Genomic DNA, 18293 nt, shown 5'->3' on the forward strand with positions numbered 1-18293 from the left:
TGTTTAAAAATGTTCTATCAATGTTGGTTTATCGTTATTGTTTACTATTTCGACTCCTAAGTTAGATTTATTAAACTATATATATTTTTTGTTCGAAATTTTGCACAATTCGAATACGTGAACATGTTGTTACTAGAAAAAAGGAAACAGCTGACTTTTTATTCAACTACACAAATAATCATATACTTTATTAATCATAATCTCTCCGCCTACATTCTGTAATACGTGGCTTATTAAGAGAATGCAGTAGAATCTTCATCACTACACATTGGAGAACTCTTTGTGTTTTATTGAAGGTTAAGCAATTATCTAGTAGTGTATTTATATTATAAGGCTTCCCATTTGATATTACACATATTTTAAAGAGTGAAAGTCTAACAGGAACGAGTTAGAACCGAAGAAATGTATAAAACAACTAATTATATATATGAAATCCCAAGAATATTTTAAAAAAATGTTTGGTAATATTTTAACTAGAACCAAAAGAAATATTTCTAGATATCTAGAACTCTTATTAAACACCGCAATCAGAAATCCCAACATGTTTTATCATCATTCCGTTTGGAGACAACTATTCCTACTTCATTGGTAGATAAAAGATATAAGGACGTTCACTTTTCTTTCCTACTGTCACTTGCTCAGGGAAGAGAGATTTCTAGTTTTTATCTACTTCATCGTTTTTTTTTTTTTTACATAGTTGGTGAAATCGTTGCTCATTTCCCTGTAAAATATACAGCAAAAACGCATTACGCTTCAACCACTGTAAAAAAAAAGTCCCTTTTTTGTGTTTTAACAGATTCCATGAGTAAAACTTCGTTCCATGAGTGAATTTTCCCTCCATAGCTAATCGTCATAAAATGCAATACAATTTCAAGCCGAACACAGCATCGTCGTTTTCATATCCAACGTTAACAAATTCTTATTAAACCGTCCTCTTAAATAACCTTATTCTGTCCAGATCAACCAAATCTCTGTAATCCTCAAGGCGCTATTCAAACAATTCACATGGCGCAAATCATTTTTCTATATCTTCGAGTGGCTTTTGTGGCTGGATGAGCATTGACTCGTTACGAGCAATGCTCCTTGGTTCGAAAAACTAGTTTCCAGTGAATAGCCCTTGTTCATTTAATAAATGTCTATTTTTTTTAATAAGATGAATAAAATGTCTTACTTCGTCGGGGCTCTAAGACGAATCAGTACCAGTGATTGCTTATTTACACACACAAAAAAAAAAAAATAAAATAAAAAATAAGTGGTGCTCATTGACGTCAAGCTGACAACAATTCTCCCCAAATTTTATGCACTGACATTCATTTATTTAATATTGCAACTAATTTTACGCTCTCTCTCCAACCGTTTATTGTAAAGTTCTCGCTTATAAAAGTCGTTGGCTCTTTCGATAAAGCGTATGCCAATAAGTTTTCTTAAGATTCTAGCACTTTTCTTAACCATCCTGTTGAAGTTTGGATTATAATGTCTGTCGTCTTAAACACGCCACATACATTTCCCATGTAGAAATCAATGTTGGAGTTATCGCTGCTTTTTGTAATGGGGCAGATGTGGTATCGTATTATTATTATTATTATTATTATTATTATTATTATTATTATTATTATTATTATTATTATTATTATTATTATTCACTAGAACTCACTAGAACTTTATTTTCCGTACTAAGGGAGTGCCCCACCGTTCATCAGCAGTGATTACTCCCTAAAAGCAGTATTTTGGTCTGGAGGCTGCGTGAAAACATATCTCTCTCAGATTTCCTCCACCTTTTTCAATACACTTTGAAAATGTTTTTGCGTTTTCGCAACAGCCGTTTGCCATTGTCTTTTCGCTAGCAACGACTCAGTACTCTTAACACTAATCCAGCAAAAGTCTTACTTCTGTATTTCCTTCTTGGTCCTTCCATCCATTTTGAGCCTTGTTTTTTATTATTATTATTATTATTATTATTATTATTATTATTATTATTATTATTATTATTATTATTGATAATTTGGTATTAGAATTTGATTTCAGTTTTCGATGTATTTAGACAGAATTTCTTAAAGGGTTTTGTGATATATGGGGAATACAAGCGAGATGAGAATAAGTCACGACGTAGTACAATTTTATGAAATATATGAAGTCCCAATGGAAGAAATATTTTTTAAAGTTTAATTTTCTAAAACAAACAAACAAAGACGTGCATAATTATCCACATTGGATAGCTGTAATAAACAAATGTCATGTTTTAAACAAAAGCATAAAATATATATATATATATAAAACATGAAATAAACATTAAAAACAACGTTTTCTGTCTCATTATTTGTGTTTTTTTTTTGCTTTTTAATGTAACTGTTGTTTTGCAAAATGATTTAAATGGTCACGTTTCGCTTTCCTTTTCTTCTTTGTTTTACACGCTGATGTTTTATTTGTGCTAAACAGGATTGTATACAGAGTCGGGTAATCGGTTGCTTATAATCAAGGCATGGCTACCGTGCATGCATAAAATAACCTTTTATTTGTAATTCTATGCCTGAGATATATGGAGGACTAGCAAGGGGTACTCGGCGTTGCCCGGGTGTTTGGGTGTGTGTGTGTTTTTGGATAAATGAAAACAAAAATCGTTGGCCGGGTGTTTGTTTAAAACAAAAACTCGAAGCCTTAACGCGCAGTTGGAAAATAATAAAGTGTGAAAAAAAAAAACGTGCGACGTTTAACGGCAGGTGTCCGTTTTGACGACTTAATGACGTCAACTTTGAGTGCGGAACAGTGTATTATTTACCGCGAGTCTGTTCGTTTCTTTTTAATACGAAAAAGCTTAATGCACATGCGGCGATCGAAAAATCTTGAATATTTATCTTTTGAAAGATGGGCAACGTAAATAGACAGGTGACTCCGTTTGATAACTCGTAGATAATATCATTTAGGCGTGACATAAAAAGTTTTAAGAAGAAGTGAGTGGACCGATCGCTTCTCGGAAAATAAAAAACAACCTTTCTTGGACATACACAAAAAGTGAACATACATACATACACACATTTTCGCTTTTAGATTTATAGATGAAATGACGGATCCTGATGCCGATTTCAACGGGAGTTTTATTAGATTGTGGCCGTAATATTATTGGATAAGAGGCATGTCCGCAACAGGTGCTGCTAGAAATGAACCGATGTTTCTGACTACACAGCTTTGTCAATATCACGTTGTAACCGATCCCTGCACAGCAAGTAATGGTTGTATTTACTGGTAGTATTAGCAGTCCTAATCCTATGGATCAGAACAAAATGCCATCCTTTAAAAATTTTCCTTCAAAAAACAAATCTGTAATTGAATAGAACAAATATCGATGGTCACATTAAATGTTATAAGACAAAACGCTTAAGTACAAACATCGTTTTCTTATGTTCAATTGTTGCTATTGTTGTAACTTATGTATACATACATACGTATATAGTTTAATAGAGCTATGACAACAGCATATTCTTTTAACTGTTTTTACTCTCGCGTATATATCCGACACAGTTACACACAATTAACCAACCAAGAACCCCAACACTCTACATAAGAAATACATATAAGATATCAATGCATATATACCTGAGAATCAACACAACGAAACATATGCTGTTGTCATAGCCCTTTTTATTAGTGATGGATCGATTCAAATATATTCCCGACTCCGATAAAATTAGCCATTCTCTTCTACATTTCTGATTGCAATAAAATTATCGATTTCGATTCTTTTTAATTTCTAAATACATAGTTGTTTTTAGGGGGCAGCGAATTATTGAAAAACTCGTATTCTATGTGCATGTATTTTTGCAAATTTGAAAATACACGAAATGAGGAGGGCATCTATAGATTTTAGTTTCATTGATATTTTAAAATCAATAAGTATTTATTGTATTATTCCCATGGGTAACCAAGTTTGAAAATAAATAAAAAACAACAACAATAAACAAAAACAAAAACAACAACAATAAACAAAATACACCCATTGCTTGTTGTTTTTGATACCAATTCCGATAACCCCAATTCTCGATTCCGATTCTGATTAGAATATATGGAAAAGCAGGGAGGACCGAGTTTGCCCAGGATTTAATGATGATTGATAAATGTTTCATCCTCCGATATTTTTATTGTAATCTAAATCGCTGAAATCGCCCATTTTTTCAATCAAATCTATTGCTTGTCTGCTCTAGTTGGGGAGCCATCACGGTGAGCTGGGAGGAAGCGTCACCTGCCTTCCTACAATGATTTAGTCCACAATATATTAAAGTCTATATTTCACAGTAGAGAATCTACTGGCGATTTTATAAATTTATATATATATATATATATATATATATATATATATATATATATATATATATATATACATATATATATACACATATGTATATATACGTATATATATAATGGCTTGAATTTAAGTTTAAAATAGAAAAGTCAAGTATCATGCTTAAATTGTGCTTTAAATAGAAACGTTAATTTCGAAGGCGTCCTTATCATAAAAAAAACAAACTATTGTTGGTATTATGTGCCTTGCCTTACTGATTGTGCGGTGGCATTGGCTTAAATTAAAATAAAAAATGCAAAATGCAAAAGTATCATGGTGCAATTGTGCTTTAAACAAAAACATTCATTTCTAACGCGCACTGTTATATCAAAAAACATATTGCTGATTTTATACGTCGGACTTTTCGGCTTGTTTTGTAATAAAGTTTCTCAAATACATTTTTGATGTTATGTTATGTAAGTTGTAAACCTTGGTTATAATCGCCTGTTCCTTCTTTCATATGGTTATCCGATTATTGATTATCGATACTTATCGGAAACATTCCGAGACAAAGCCTTACAAAGAACACTGCATTGTGGGCGAAGCAAATAGAGGTATTAGGATGGCCAAATAAATCACCTGAGCTCAACCCAATTGAAAATCTGTATCAAAAGTTGTAGTTGATTGTACAAAAGAGAGATCGAAGGAATCTGACAGAACCAAAACGAATTTGTCAAGAAGAATGGAACAACATTCTAATTAATATTTATAACAATCTTGTAAGGAAGTATCTTAAAAGAAAGCTGTTATGGCGAGTAAAGATCATATTTCTTAAAAACTAATACCATTTTTTGTGTGTGTTGGATATTTTTGAACCCTAGATATGACATTTAATGCATGCGTAATTATATAAGATTATTGATACAAGATTATTGATACAAGATTTGTATTTAACATAAAAAATACTTTAGAATAGCATTTTGCTATCGCTTTTCTTTTTGTGGAATAAAAATTAGTGCTTTGTATCGGATACTTATTGCACTCACTATATATATATATATATATATATATATATATATATATTGCACTCACTATATATATATATATATATATATATATATATATATATATATATATATATATATATATATATATATATATATACTAGCATGGAGATCCGACGTTGCGCAAGACTAAAGTAGGTTCAATGAATGTTTAACCCTTCCAATAATGTTATTATCATCGAAATCGGAAAAATCATCCATTACTTTTTTTACTGACAAGGCATATCGCCACTTGGACGTAAATGACTACTATTTGGGACTATGCATAGAAAAGATTAACAAGATGTTGGTATACGTTACATTAAAACTTCTGCATATCAGTATAGTTAGAGAAACAGGTAGCAGGAAGGGTGCTCCCAACTGTTCGAGGACAGAAACTTATAAAATAGAAAGATTTCTAGTATTTAGCGACCTCAACAGTAAAGGGATGATATTTTTTGTTAAGCAGGGTTCTTGGGGATATGTACGTCAAGAAGGGAACTAGGGCGACGGGTTCATCAGAGCATAGCCAATTAAAATATTTGTAAAACAGGCAGGGCGATGCAACATTGCGGCGATGGGGCAGGGCTTGGAGCTTAGTTCACAAAGTTGCACACTTTTTTCACCCTATCCAAGGTGGAAAATCTAATGATACGCGCACCAGCCCAGATGTGGCAACACTACTCTATGCATTGATGAATGGTAGTCTTGTAGAGGTACAGGATACTCACAGCTGTGAGTAGTTTTCTAGCTCGATACAGGGAACCCACCTTCCTTTCAAAAGCGTTCGCAATATCCCCGATGGGTTTGTTCTTGTTTTTATTGCCCCCAAATGTTAGGTCAAGAGTTTTGAAGGAAAGATTCTCAGGCAGAGTCTTATTTGTCATGAATATAGGCGGTTGAAGAGGCGTCTTCTAATTGTTAAAGGAGAGCAACTTAGTCTTACTAGCATTTAATGATAATATCCATTTACGGCCCTATTCCACTACACTGTAGGGATCATTTTCTAACGAGTCTGCCATTGTTTTAGATTTATGTACATCCGTCTTTTTCCTGCATATTATAAAGCGTTGTATCCTCAGCAAATGTACACATCTTGGACACAATATTATGAGTGAGGTCGTTTAAGAATATCGGGAATAATAGTGGTCCAAGGATCGCCGCCTGAGGCACCCCACATTAATGTTATACCGTTTGGATGTAGGTTCATCAATGGCAACCTGGATTGTCCTATTGTCTAAGAAATATTTAATTATATTTAGTATATGTTTTTTTTTATGCGGTTGAATTCAATTTTCATGCCCTTTTTGCTCGATCTTGTCAAAGGCCTTGGATATATCGAAAGTTTCCGCCTTGGCTTCGCCCGCCTTATCCAGTACTTGGAGTATTCGTTCACAGATGACTGTAAAAATATTTGCAGTAGAACGAGATTGCCTGAATCCATACTGTTTGGCAGAGGGAGGAGTTTTTTTGTGAGGTGGTGGAGTAGTGTTTAATTAATTAAGGTCTCTAAGATTTCAGCGAAGACGGGAGGTGACTAATGGGGATATAATTGAGAGGGTCATCAGAAGATACCCCTTCCACCAGAATTATTGTACACTGTTGCCACATAGACCATACCCCAGCTATTAGGGCGATATATCCAACAAGGCATTTATTGTAGGGGGGTATAAGTTTTTTTATTATATCGCAGACATGAGAAGAGCTAATTCTGACATTTTCTAGTGTGGCTTTCATTCGAATAGGAAAATTTGGGAGGGAGTTGTTTGTTTACTCTAAGTTGGAGTTGGAGATGAATCGCCGGGCATGCAGTTCACCTTTCCCGGTCGCCGTGCATGCGACCTTCTGATTGTTGAATAGTGGAAGAATTACTGATTGCCCTTTATTCACTACCCTATTATTGATTTTCCACAAATCACGAGTTCCTATCTTTTGCGATTCTATGAATTTCCTGATTATTTTTCAATCAAATAAAATCATTGTCTGCTTTGATCAAGGATGCACCACGATGCATTGGGAAGAAGGTACATGTATCCCTCCGCAGTGTCTTAGTGCACAATACATTGTAGTCTACATTGCACTGTAGACCCTATATGCGTTATTTTATAAAATTATTTCATATGATGGATTGAAACGTTTAAAATAAAAAAAAGTCAAGTACCATGGATCATTTGTGCTCTAAACAGAAACATTCATTTTGAACACGCTCTTATCTTGTCAAAAACTACTTTTGATTTAATACGCGTGCTTTTCTTATTGCGTTCTTAGAAATCATTTAAACTGCACTTGTGATGTTATGCTGCAACATAGCGTTAAATTTAGTCTAAATCTGATTTTCGATTATCGATTGTTGTATATTCATCGAGGTCATTCCGATACAAACTATATCCATAAAAACTGCTAAGCACAAAATATGTTTGTGTTAACTTTCCTAAAAATCGGTCCAGCCGTTTCCAAGTTCATACGGAATGAACTAACACACATGGACCCCCCCACACACACATATATATATATATATATATATATAGAGAGAGAGAGAGAGAGAAAGAGAGAGAGCGAGATAGATAGATAGATATAGATATGTGTTAGATTTAATAAGTACGCAATCTCTCTATCACCCGATTTTCACACTCCGTCCTTTTATATTAGCCATCGCAAAAGGGCGGCCACAGGGGCTCAGTTAAGGTATCGAATGCTTGGCTCTTTTTCTTACTAAAGCAATGAAGGCCGACCCTTAGAACCATCTCCTTCTCATTTTCTCTTCCCTTAAACTGGCCATGTTGGGGGTGCTTGCTTGCCACATATGTTCACGTGATTCCTTGTGGTTCACCCTTGTCTGAGGAGATTGAGGTGACTGGATTGAAAGTTTTTGTGATTTCTGTATTCCGTCTGACAGTACAGTAGGCATATCTCGTAAGAACTACTATGGAATGCTGCCCTATCATCATAATTTCGAGATGATTGTAGTGACATGTGGTGCAATGAAAGGACGCTGCATTCACCTCCTGTGAGCTTTAACGGGGTTACAAATCCGGTATTTGAGGAATCAGTTAATAGTATATTTTGTGTGCATGTTTGGCCTCATACACATCCATTTTGTTCAAACCCTTTCATCCAAAATTTGAAACTTAAATATAATAACAGCCAAAACATAAAAAATGATCAAACCATATACACACTTACATAAAACTAATTACCACCCTGTTGAGGTTCGCATTGACAAATATCTGTGAACTTAAAATGAACATAGATGATACAGAATCATTTCTCTTAACAAACTCCTCAGGTATATTAGCACTTATCGAAACTATCATTAAGAGCTGCGTCGCTCAACATCACATGTATGGTTTCTGACAAATTTGCTGTAATGGCTGGCTGACGAATACTGGCTTAAAGTTTATGTTTATAACGTATTCCTTTTAACTGAATAACAACAACAAGAATCAGACGATAAGGACTTCATGGGGTTTATATTAACCTTGCAACACAATTATTGGTTAATTATTTATATTTTCTGTACCGTTCTTCCTCCACCCAGCACTGCCCCATAATAAACCACCATCGCTGACATCATAGATACAATACTGTCTCTCGATATTAGTGCTTAAGTTTAGTGACTTCACACAAGGCCCAGATGATAATAACCCATAGTTTCTATTTTTGAATATCCCATTCCATGAAAAAACTGTCATGTCTCCGATTAGCGTCTCAGATCCTCCGGATCAGCAAGCCTCACTTCTGACCACAGTTTTCTTGGATTGTGTGACAAATGCTCATAGTTTCTCGAAACTCTAATCTACTTGCGATATCGGTAAAAAACACCCTAAACTCTCGACTCTATGTAAGATAGTCTTTGCTTAAAAAAGATAAGATGCGCCAGGAATGTTGACAATGAAACCACCAGGAATATCATCAGTGATGCCCCAAGGAATGGTACCATTTTTCTTTTCAGCGGAACTGTGTACAAACAAGTCTATTAAATGCTTCACAGCAACAATTGCAATGCATGATTTCACATAGACGTGTTATAGAAACGCCCATTCTCCACAATGGTTCACTTCCGCCTGTTAAGCTTCCGCGTATTAATCTGTCATGACTCAAGTTCAAATATAGAAAAGTGTATAGAAGCTTTAAATTATTGTAAGACTGAAATAGCCTCAGATAAATGCAGGTATACCAAAATCACCAACACATCGATTCTCAGAAATGAGGCAGACACGATTTCTGGAAATTTATGTCGTAAATAATGGGCAATCAACAATCCTTCGACTATCCAACAAACATGAAAATAATTGAGAAGGCTAATTTTCTGGCCTCGTGATTTACTATCACTCTAAATAAAACGCAACAATGCACTGCCTCCCAAATTTCCTTTTGCGAAGAGAACTCACATTCGATGATCTGAAACTCATCTTTTCTCATGTTAGTGATATAAAAAACCTGGAAATATTGAACGACTGTGCATCTGATCGTATTTCAGGTTACACTATTTAAAAACTGCTTCTTTGAGGTTGTCCTTGTTATCGTTAAACCCTACAAAATATATCTTACCGAATCTTACTCTCTGTACGTTTTATTGCATTTACACCCCAAACATGGCATAGTGTCACTTTTATTCAGGGGACTACTATGTGGGGCATAACTTGCGGTGATACTATGTAGCAAGATGTCTGTTTACATTACACATGACCTTTTGCATGTCAGTACACTAAGGAAAGCAGGGAGTCGGAAGGTAATTCCAAAGTCTAGCGGTTAGTGGGAAGAAACAACTAGAGTAGAATTCTTTCTGGCATCGGGGATCTATACTGTACATGGGTGAGTTTTGCTACTTCTCAGGTTTGTCGGGTAAGGGATAGGGTTACGTCGAGGTGGTACACGAGCGTGTAGTTCTTCGGAGATCTACCATTAAAATACTTGTAACACAGGCAAAGCATGTAACATTTCATCGATGTAACAGTGGTTGAAGCCTAGTTGACAGTTCAAAACGTATTAGGTTGGCGTCACGCTTTTGAACCCTGCCCAGGTGTGAGAGGCTAGTAATAAATCCACCAGCCCTAATGTGAAAACAATACTCCAAACATAGGATATCGGTGGCCTTGTAGACGTACAGAATACTTTCAGGGATAATTAATTTTCTAGCACGGTAGAGAAAACCCACCCGACTTGCTGCAACAACGGCAATTTTTTTTTTTTTTTTTACACAGTGATCACCACTTATCAAGGCCCGGAAGCCACTCAGGGATAAGGGTTATTGCAAGCACATTACGTTAGTGAGGAGATTTGCTGAAATGTTTACTTAAGGGGGCGGTTCATTAGGAATTTGTTAACATTGGACTTGAAGACATCCAAGTTGTAGTCCGGAGGGAAGCAGGCAGACGGAACAGAGTTCCACAGGCGTGCAGTTCTAAGAAAGAAGCTTTGTTCATGGAATCTGCGTTTAGATTTAGGCACAGATATAGAGTGGGGGAAATTTTTCACAGTGGATTCAGCTAGACGGGTGTTTTTCGTGAAAGATTGGCGAGGGGGGACCAGAGATTGGAGTTCAAACGAGCATCTGCCATGGAAATTACGATAAAACAAGGACAGGCTCGCAACGTCTCTTCTGTGGGAGAGAGGTTGCAGGGTAGAGAAAAGGGCATCCCCCACTAAGCCACGAAGTCTATTTTGCACCCTGTCAAGGCAGGATAGGCTGTTTTTTAGCAGCTCCTGCCCAGATATGGCAACAGTATTCCATCCTTGGACGTACTTGGCTTTTATATAGATAGAGAATGGCATCCATAGTGAGATATCTTCTGGAGCGGTAGAAGGATCCCCCCATCTTTCCAGCGACCTTGGCAACAGACTTGATGTACGTGTTCCATTTCAGATCAGGAGTAAAGGTCAAACCCAGAAGCTTGTCAAAACACGGGGCCTCACCCAGACGAGAGCCATCCATCACAATTGATGCCAGATGGGGATCAGAGCGTTGATGATGTAAGGATAGCGGTTTGGTTTTGGATGCATTAAAGGTAACCAGCCACATCTTCCCCCACTGAACCACGCGCTCGAGATCAGAGGAGAGAGAATCAGAGAGAACTTTGTCATTTACAGCCTTTGATGTGTTGCCGTAGATGGTCGTGTCATCAGCATAGATGTCAACGAATGATTAAAGTATGTGTTTAGGGAGGTCATTGATGTAGATCAGGAAGAGAGTTGGGCCCAGGATTGACCCCTGAGGGACTCCAGCATTTATATTGCAGGCCTCCGATTTTTGTCCATCTACCACTATACTCTTATGAACCTATCGGAGAGAAATGATTTAATGACCATGCCAATGTTCTCGATGATTTAATGACCATGGCAATGTTCTCGATGTATCTGTTCCAACTTGTATTCGCTGTGAACGTAAAGCCGAGGAGTTAGATCGGAGGACTTTGAGGTAAATTTAATGTATCATTATCCAGAGCTTTTGGTGGATGAGAAGGTTTCTTGTAATTATTGAAGGAAACAAGTTATTCTTGGCAGCATTGAATGTTACTATCCATTTTTGCCCCCATTCTGGAAATCTGTCTTTAGGGTTTTCACCATTGCCTGGATATGTGTTCATCTTTTTACCCCTCGTGGTTTCGCTAGCAAATATACCCATTTTAGGGAGAATTTATTAATATCAGGAACAGCAAATGTAAAAGGTTCGATCCCTGCTGTTGAAAAATAGTTTCTGTGCTATCAGTATTCAAGAATTCTGGTGAGAGAACTGACCAACTCAATTATTGTGAGTATAGATTTGGGCAAGTTTGTTCTACTGTAGATATTCTCACCGCAATACTTGGACATATATATCACGCACTGGGCAAGGCAGTGTAGGACAGAACAGAAGTCATTTAAAAAATTAATGACCGTGACAGGTTTTTGCATGACGGTCTTTCAATGTTGTAAAATTCCAAATACGTTTTTCTAGCTAAATCATTGGATGACTTCTACAATATAATATAGAACGCTACTTACTTGGATTTAGATTTAAGGAAGGTCTTATACAGAAACCCATATAAATTTCAAATCTCAATAGTAAAGGACATAGAACCCATTACGCCGATGGGGAAGGTTAACCTGTCGTCAATTCAGCTGCAATCATGTCCCACTTATATCGAAATCTGACTGACTTATATAGATCAATTAATGTGAGTTAAATTGGGTCATTTAAATCTCAAGTGCGTCTTTAAATCATGGCCGATCTATGCGAAGAAAATGAAAAAAATGTTATTAGAATCTGCTTAAATTTTAGATATACTCTTTATCTTGGCATGGCATCATTTACGCTAATGGGGGTACTTTTTCTGGTCAGCAGGAATGCTGGTTTTATAAAATTCGTTAATCACTACAAGAACAATGTGATCAATCTGTAATGTTGGTTATTTACAAATTCGAACCTAGCTACTCCTCACCAGCGCGCCACCACTGCACAAGTAACCTCGAACTTAAAACTGATATCTAACCTGAGCAAATTGGTAACGAGGAAAAATATAGAAAACGGTTTATTCACCTTTGTATTATGTGTGCGCAAACAAGAAAGTGTATCTCCATCCTTATCACCAGGGACGATAATCAATAATACCTTCTATTCTGCTGTTTATTTTTTAGAGTCAATATTCTCCAAAAGAATGCTCTGTTGCAGATAGTTGAAGAAGCTTGTGGTGGCTAGTAGAAAAAAACATGTATCTGATATAACGTATATGTGTTAGTTCTCTCGGTTATCTCTTTGAAGAATACAACTTTGAATTTAAATGCTCAGTTATTTTCTGATTTGAAAAATACTCTGAATCTTAAATATAAGTAACACTATCACAACTCTCTCACATAAAGGAAATGTTACTTTACTCTCATGAATAATAAATGTTACACAAAACATCTTCTAATCTGTATTGGATGAACGCTTTACGTAAGTGAGATTTCGGGAATGCATTTATTTGGAAATCGTTTCATGAGAAAAAGAGTTTAAACAAAATTCAGGAATTAATGAAACAGATTTCCCCTGTTGATGATTGGGTACTTTTAATACGCTGTGTTAAATTATATGGTGTATATATAAGATAATGTTGTAGTATTTTACCACTGCCAATTAGGCTGGCCATAATATGATGTTGTCTGGTTTAGGACACCGTTTATGCTTGAGTAATTTGCCCAAGTGAAAAGGAATGTGATTATAGTTAATGTCTCTTGATTAATTAATTTATTTATGTAGCATAAATAGATATATTTTATTGTTTGCGTTTGTTTCCCTGATATAATTCTATTCATAATTCTATCAAAATTGCATCAATATCCTAAGTGCGGACGAACTGAACTGATTTTCAGTCCGCGTTGTAAACCATTTAACTACAGTCGCCAGCTTCTTGATCTAAATTTGAATGAGGTGAAACTTCCATAAATGTGATAAAGAAATACAAAGATGTTAGCAATTAGTTACCGTATGTATCTCCTTAAATATGTTCTGATGTGAATCGTTATTTTTCTTCATTATAATACGCATTCAATCAATATATACGCATAATCGATCGATTTCATCATTAAAGAATAGCAAACTTCAGAGCATAAGAATTACATCTATATAGCTTATGGATCTTTATCAAATGCATTATTTCGACATCAGATAGTAAGCTGCAGACGGAAGTAAAATAAAATGTATGAAGCATGCTGGCCTGTTTCTGTAAAGATGAACGCGTCGAAAGTACCTCTTCAACGACAGGCTACGGAGACCGCTAATGTGGAAACTCTAAAAGCTACATTTTCATTCCGATTTATGATGTTACAGTCCAAAATTCAATCACCTCGCACACATCGCTATTTACCCGATAACCAACGGACATTAGGAAGAGACCATAAACGATTTTTCTGTTCTATCAAAATTGGAGATGCATTTCAGCTTTGACAGCAGGTCAGATTCTATTGAAAAGTCCTTAAACTGTGAGATATTTGCTTCTAAATGATAGAGAATTTAAATCAGCAAAGGTAGTACTTTTTTACTCAGTTTATCTTGCAAGTAATTGACATTTGAAAAATAATGAAAAGTGTAGTGGATAATTAAAATAGTAACAGACATTAAAAATATTCTTTCCTATGATTTTCGTAACCCACTCCTCCGTGAGCTACAGAATAAATACAAAGGACTTCCTAGGTAAACATTTATATTGCAATTAATAGAATATCATTAGGGTTTAAAGGCGTTTTATCTGTTGTTTTTTAATTATATAAGACATTTAAAATGTATATCTTTACTTTTCACCTTGTTTTGTAGCTTCAAAAGTGTAGCCAATATTCGCCCTTACACTCAGGAGATTTCCTCAATACAAATTCAAATTAGCAGTGTAAATTTCGCTTTCGGGCAAAGTGTATAGGTGGAACAATAAAAATTGTCGCCTTAGAAAATACGACATGATTCCATTTCCATTTGATCAAAACTGCATTTCTTTTTTCTTTTTCTTTTTGCAGACCGTCTACTGATTGGCTAATTGTGTACAAATCCCATGGGCGATAGGAGATTTCTGTTATGTCTGAAAGTGACACAATGATCAACGAACGAAATGAAGGATGTGCCGCTGTACAACTCATGCTCTCTATCGATTCAAGTAATGACAATAAGACTATTGCCAGCACCCTCCAAATAAAATCCGGAAAAGCCAACGATTGAGGGCACAGCTCAATGAAGGTTTCGGCCACGGTTATAGCCTTTGGTGTTTACCTGCAGGTGATGGAGTGTGTGGTTATCCCATGGTGTAATTAGGTGGCCGCTGGCAGACCCTGGGTTGGGCATCAGTATTTGTCGCCGGCAACAAGTCCTAAGAGATACATGCTTGGTTTCAGAAGGAGGGCTACGACTTTGTACCCTTTTCTTACTGGTCCTCTCCTCCGCCGACCTGAACAAGGTGGGCTAGGTTGTTTGGTCATACTTCGAGAACATCTCCGAAATGGCCTCCCACAACACTAAAGCCAGCTTAATCGCCGCTGTCCGCTGAGTATTAACCGACCCCCCGCCGGCCCTTGTGGAAAAGCCATCCCAGATTTTTTAGCAGTCATTGCATACGTTACTTTATGACACGTATATCTAACCTAAGCTTGTTCGAAACATAATTAGATCATTCTACCGCCCAAAAAAGTATTTGTAATCCAGATGTAATGCTCTCTCGAAATAAGAGCCGGATACATCCTGATATGAATCACATCATGGTAGATGCCATTCAGTGTATAATTTCTTGTTTTGCCAAAGTGCAAGATAAACTTCGAATTCTATTTTATATTGACCATTTCCATTAGTTACAGCGTTTTACTAGCGAAAAGACGCAGCTATTCATCGTTATTTCTACAGGAGATGTTCGACTGTGTTCGAATCTCTGGTTGCTTCTTGTAAGGCATTCAGAGCACGAATTTGTCCTTTTACTGCAACAGAAAAATGAACATCGTACGTACGAGTCTGTACGGTTAGGAGAGACTTTCTCTGGACGGTATTCTCATTCGTTTGTAAAATACATTATCACTGCACTGCTTCTCTGCGAATAACAGTGTCGCTTTAACAACTAAACTGTAACAAATCTCATAGACCATCATACACTTTCATACATTTTTATCATTTACCTTCTCACATCATAAGCTGAAACATCCAACTGAGCAGTCATCCATTTTAATATCACATTTTTAGGGTGAGTTTTGACATTTTATCAGTAAAAACTCTACTGCCTTTCTTTGATTACTCTTTAACTGACTTACTCTTTTTTTAAATTCAAGTGCAAGTAGGTGTCTCGTGAAACAATAATTTATACTTTTGACCCATATCCACGGAGACTTTAAGCGAAATAGTCAGAAAATACAAATAGTCGCCCTTAAAGGATCACTATTTTTCTTTAAATGCATTGTGGGATATACAGTTAATGAATAATATTGGAATCAAGTGTAAGCTCTAGTAGAAAACTTGATCTTTGTCAATTGTTAACCTAAATTGCGTATACATAATCGTTGTCATGCAGTTCATGAGTATGCTCGCATATGACTCGTCAGTCTGATACAAACATTGAAGAATCTCGTGAGTTGATCCTGTAGCATTGTTGCCGACTGATCTGTCCTGACTAATATCGCGTTTTCTCTCGCATTCCTCAATACATACAAATAATGCTCTCTTGGACATATTTGCGGTCGGCAGTACCCCAGGAGACTATGTTTTGTGTTAAGCCTTTCAACCGAATGGTATAATGTATAGCGCAAAAAAAAAATTACACTTTTATGATCTGTGTTAAAGGTATAATTTTAAGAACTATTTGAACAGGGACAGGGTTCAAAAGAGAGTCATCAACCTGATAGGTCCTCAACTGTCATCTAGGCTTCAGCCTCTGTCCCATCGACGAAATGTTGCAACCCTCTGCCTGTTCTACAAGTATTTTAATGGTGAATTTTCTGACGAACTACAAGCACTTGTACCCCCTAGACGTGAACAGCTCCGATCAACCCGACAAGCAGCTAAATCCCACCCTTCCAAAGTAGAGATCCCTATGTGTAACAAAGCCTTCTACTCTAATAGTTTCTTCCCCGAAAATGATAGACTTTGGAACTCCCTTCCGGGATCTTGCTTCCCCAACTGTACTGACATGCAGAAGTTCAAGTGTAATGTAAACAGATATCTTACTACTCATCTCCCTTTATAATACCCCTGCAACTTATGTCCCCAATAGTTGCCCCTATTTCAAAGTGGGTTGTACTTGAATATGAAATTATTTTTTTTTTAATTTTAGAAACATCATTATAATTGCCCCATTTATTTGTTTAAATAAAATATAAACCTGGTGAGAGTTAGTTCTATTAAATAGATGTATTATCAGTTCAATGAAGAATAATATTGGGAGCGGATTTAAAATAATGATAGTGGTGAATAAAATTTACATATTCTATCATTGTGGTTTCTGAAAAGACAAATAAAACATGAATTTAAAATAGAATAAAAATAACAATGAAATATAAACAAGAAATCGCCATTGTTGTTTAGGATATGTTTAACTCCTTCGTTTTTATAGATATTTTATGCTGTATTTATGTGATTCGAACTAAGCTTGAATAGTGGAACACCCAGATTATCAGTCAGTGTCGTTAACATCTTAGCTACCGTCACTCCTATAACTACTATTTGTCTATCCATAAAACATAAGCAACTTACAGAACTCACGAGTTAAATGAGTCTGAAATATAATACCTTAACGAACGAGAGAGAAGTGTTGTCGATTCTTTAAGGGTACACTTACAAGTATTTACTTTGCTACGGACTGTTGGTTTTATCGTCGGGAAGTGTCATCATTACGGACCAGGTGGTCAAGTAATCAGTTGTTTTATTTGTAGATAACCGTTTTATGAGGATAGTACAGTTTGACTGAATAGAGAGGTCACTTCAACTCTGACCCTTAACGATTGTAAGTAGTTTTTCTTGTTGATACAAAGGTATAAAGAAAGATACTTTGTTTGGGGATTACAGCTAACGACGAAACCCTAAGTACGAAACCCTGTTTGTGTCAGATTCAAATCCTGTTTGCTCCACAAAGGCGATAGGAATAATTCACGAAAACAATCTCCAATACGAGACGAAACTTCTTTTATATATATTTTTTATGCATTATATTTATATTGAAATGCTTTCGTCTGCCCACAGCTGACATCGTGTCTAGGAAAGGAAATCAATAAAGAAAAAAGAAAATAATCCGTGAATATATCAATTTTTTACAAATATGAAATTAGTTCCGTGTTGGCAGTCATTGTTTTCATTGTTATTTTTGTTATTTTATAAATTGCTTTCTTAATTTTCAAGAAAACACAATGATAGAATATGCAAGTTTTATTCATCCCTATAATTTTTAATCTTCTAAAATTGTTCATCATTGAACTAAGAATCCACCCATCTCATGAATTCATCACTAAGTAGTTTTAGCGCCTAGGGTATTTAAAATACCTTCATGTAGAAAAAACGTTAT

Source organism: Euprymna scolopes, chromosome 14 (assembly GCF_053919585.1).
Source record: "Euprymna scolopes isolate OS-2025 chromosome 14, ASM5391958v1, whole genome shotgun sequence".
Taxonomy (NCBI): domain Eukaryota; kingdom Metazoa; phylum Mollusca; class Cephalopoda; order Sepiida; family Sepiolidae; genus Euprymna; species Euprymna scolopes.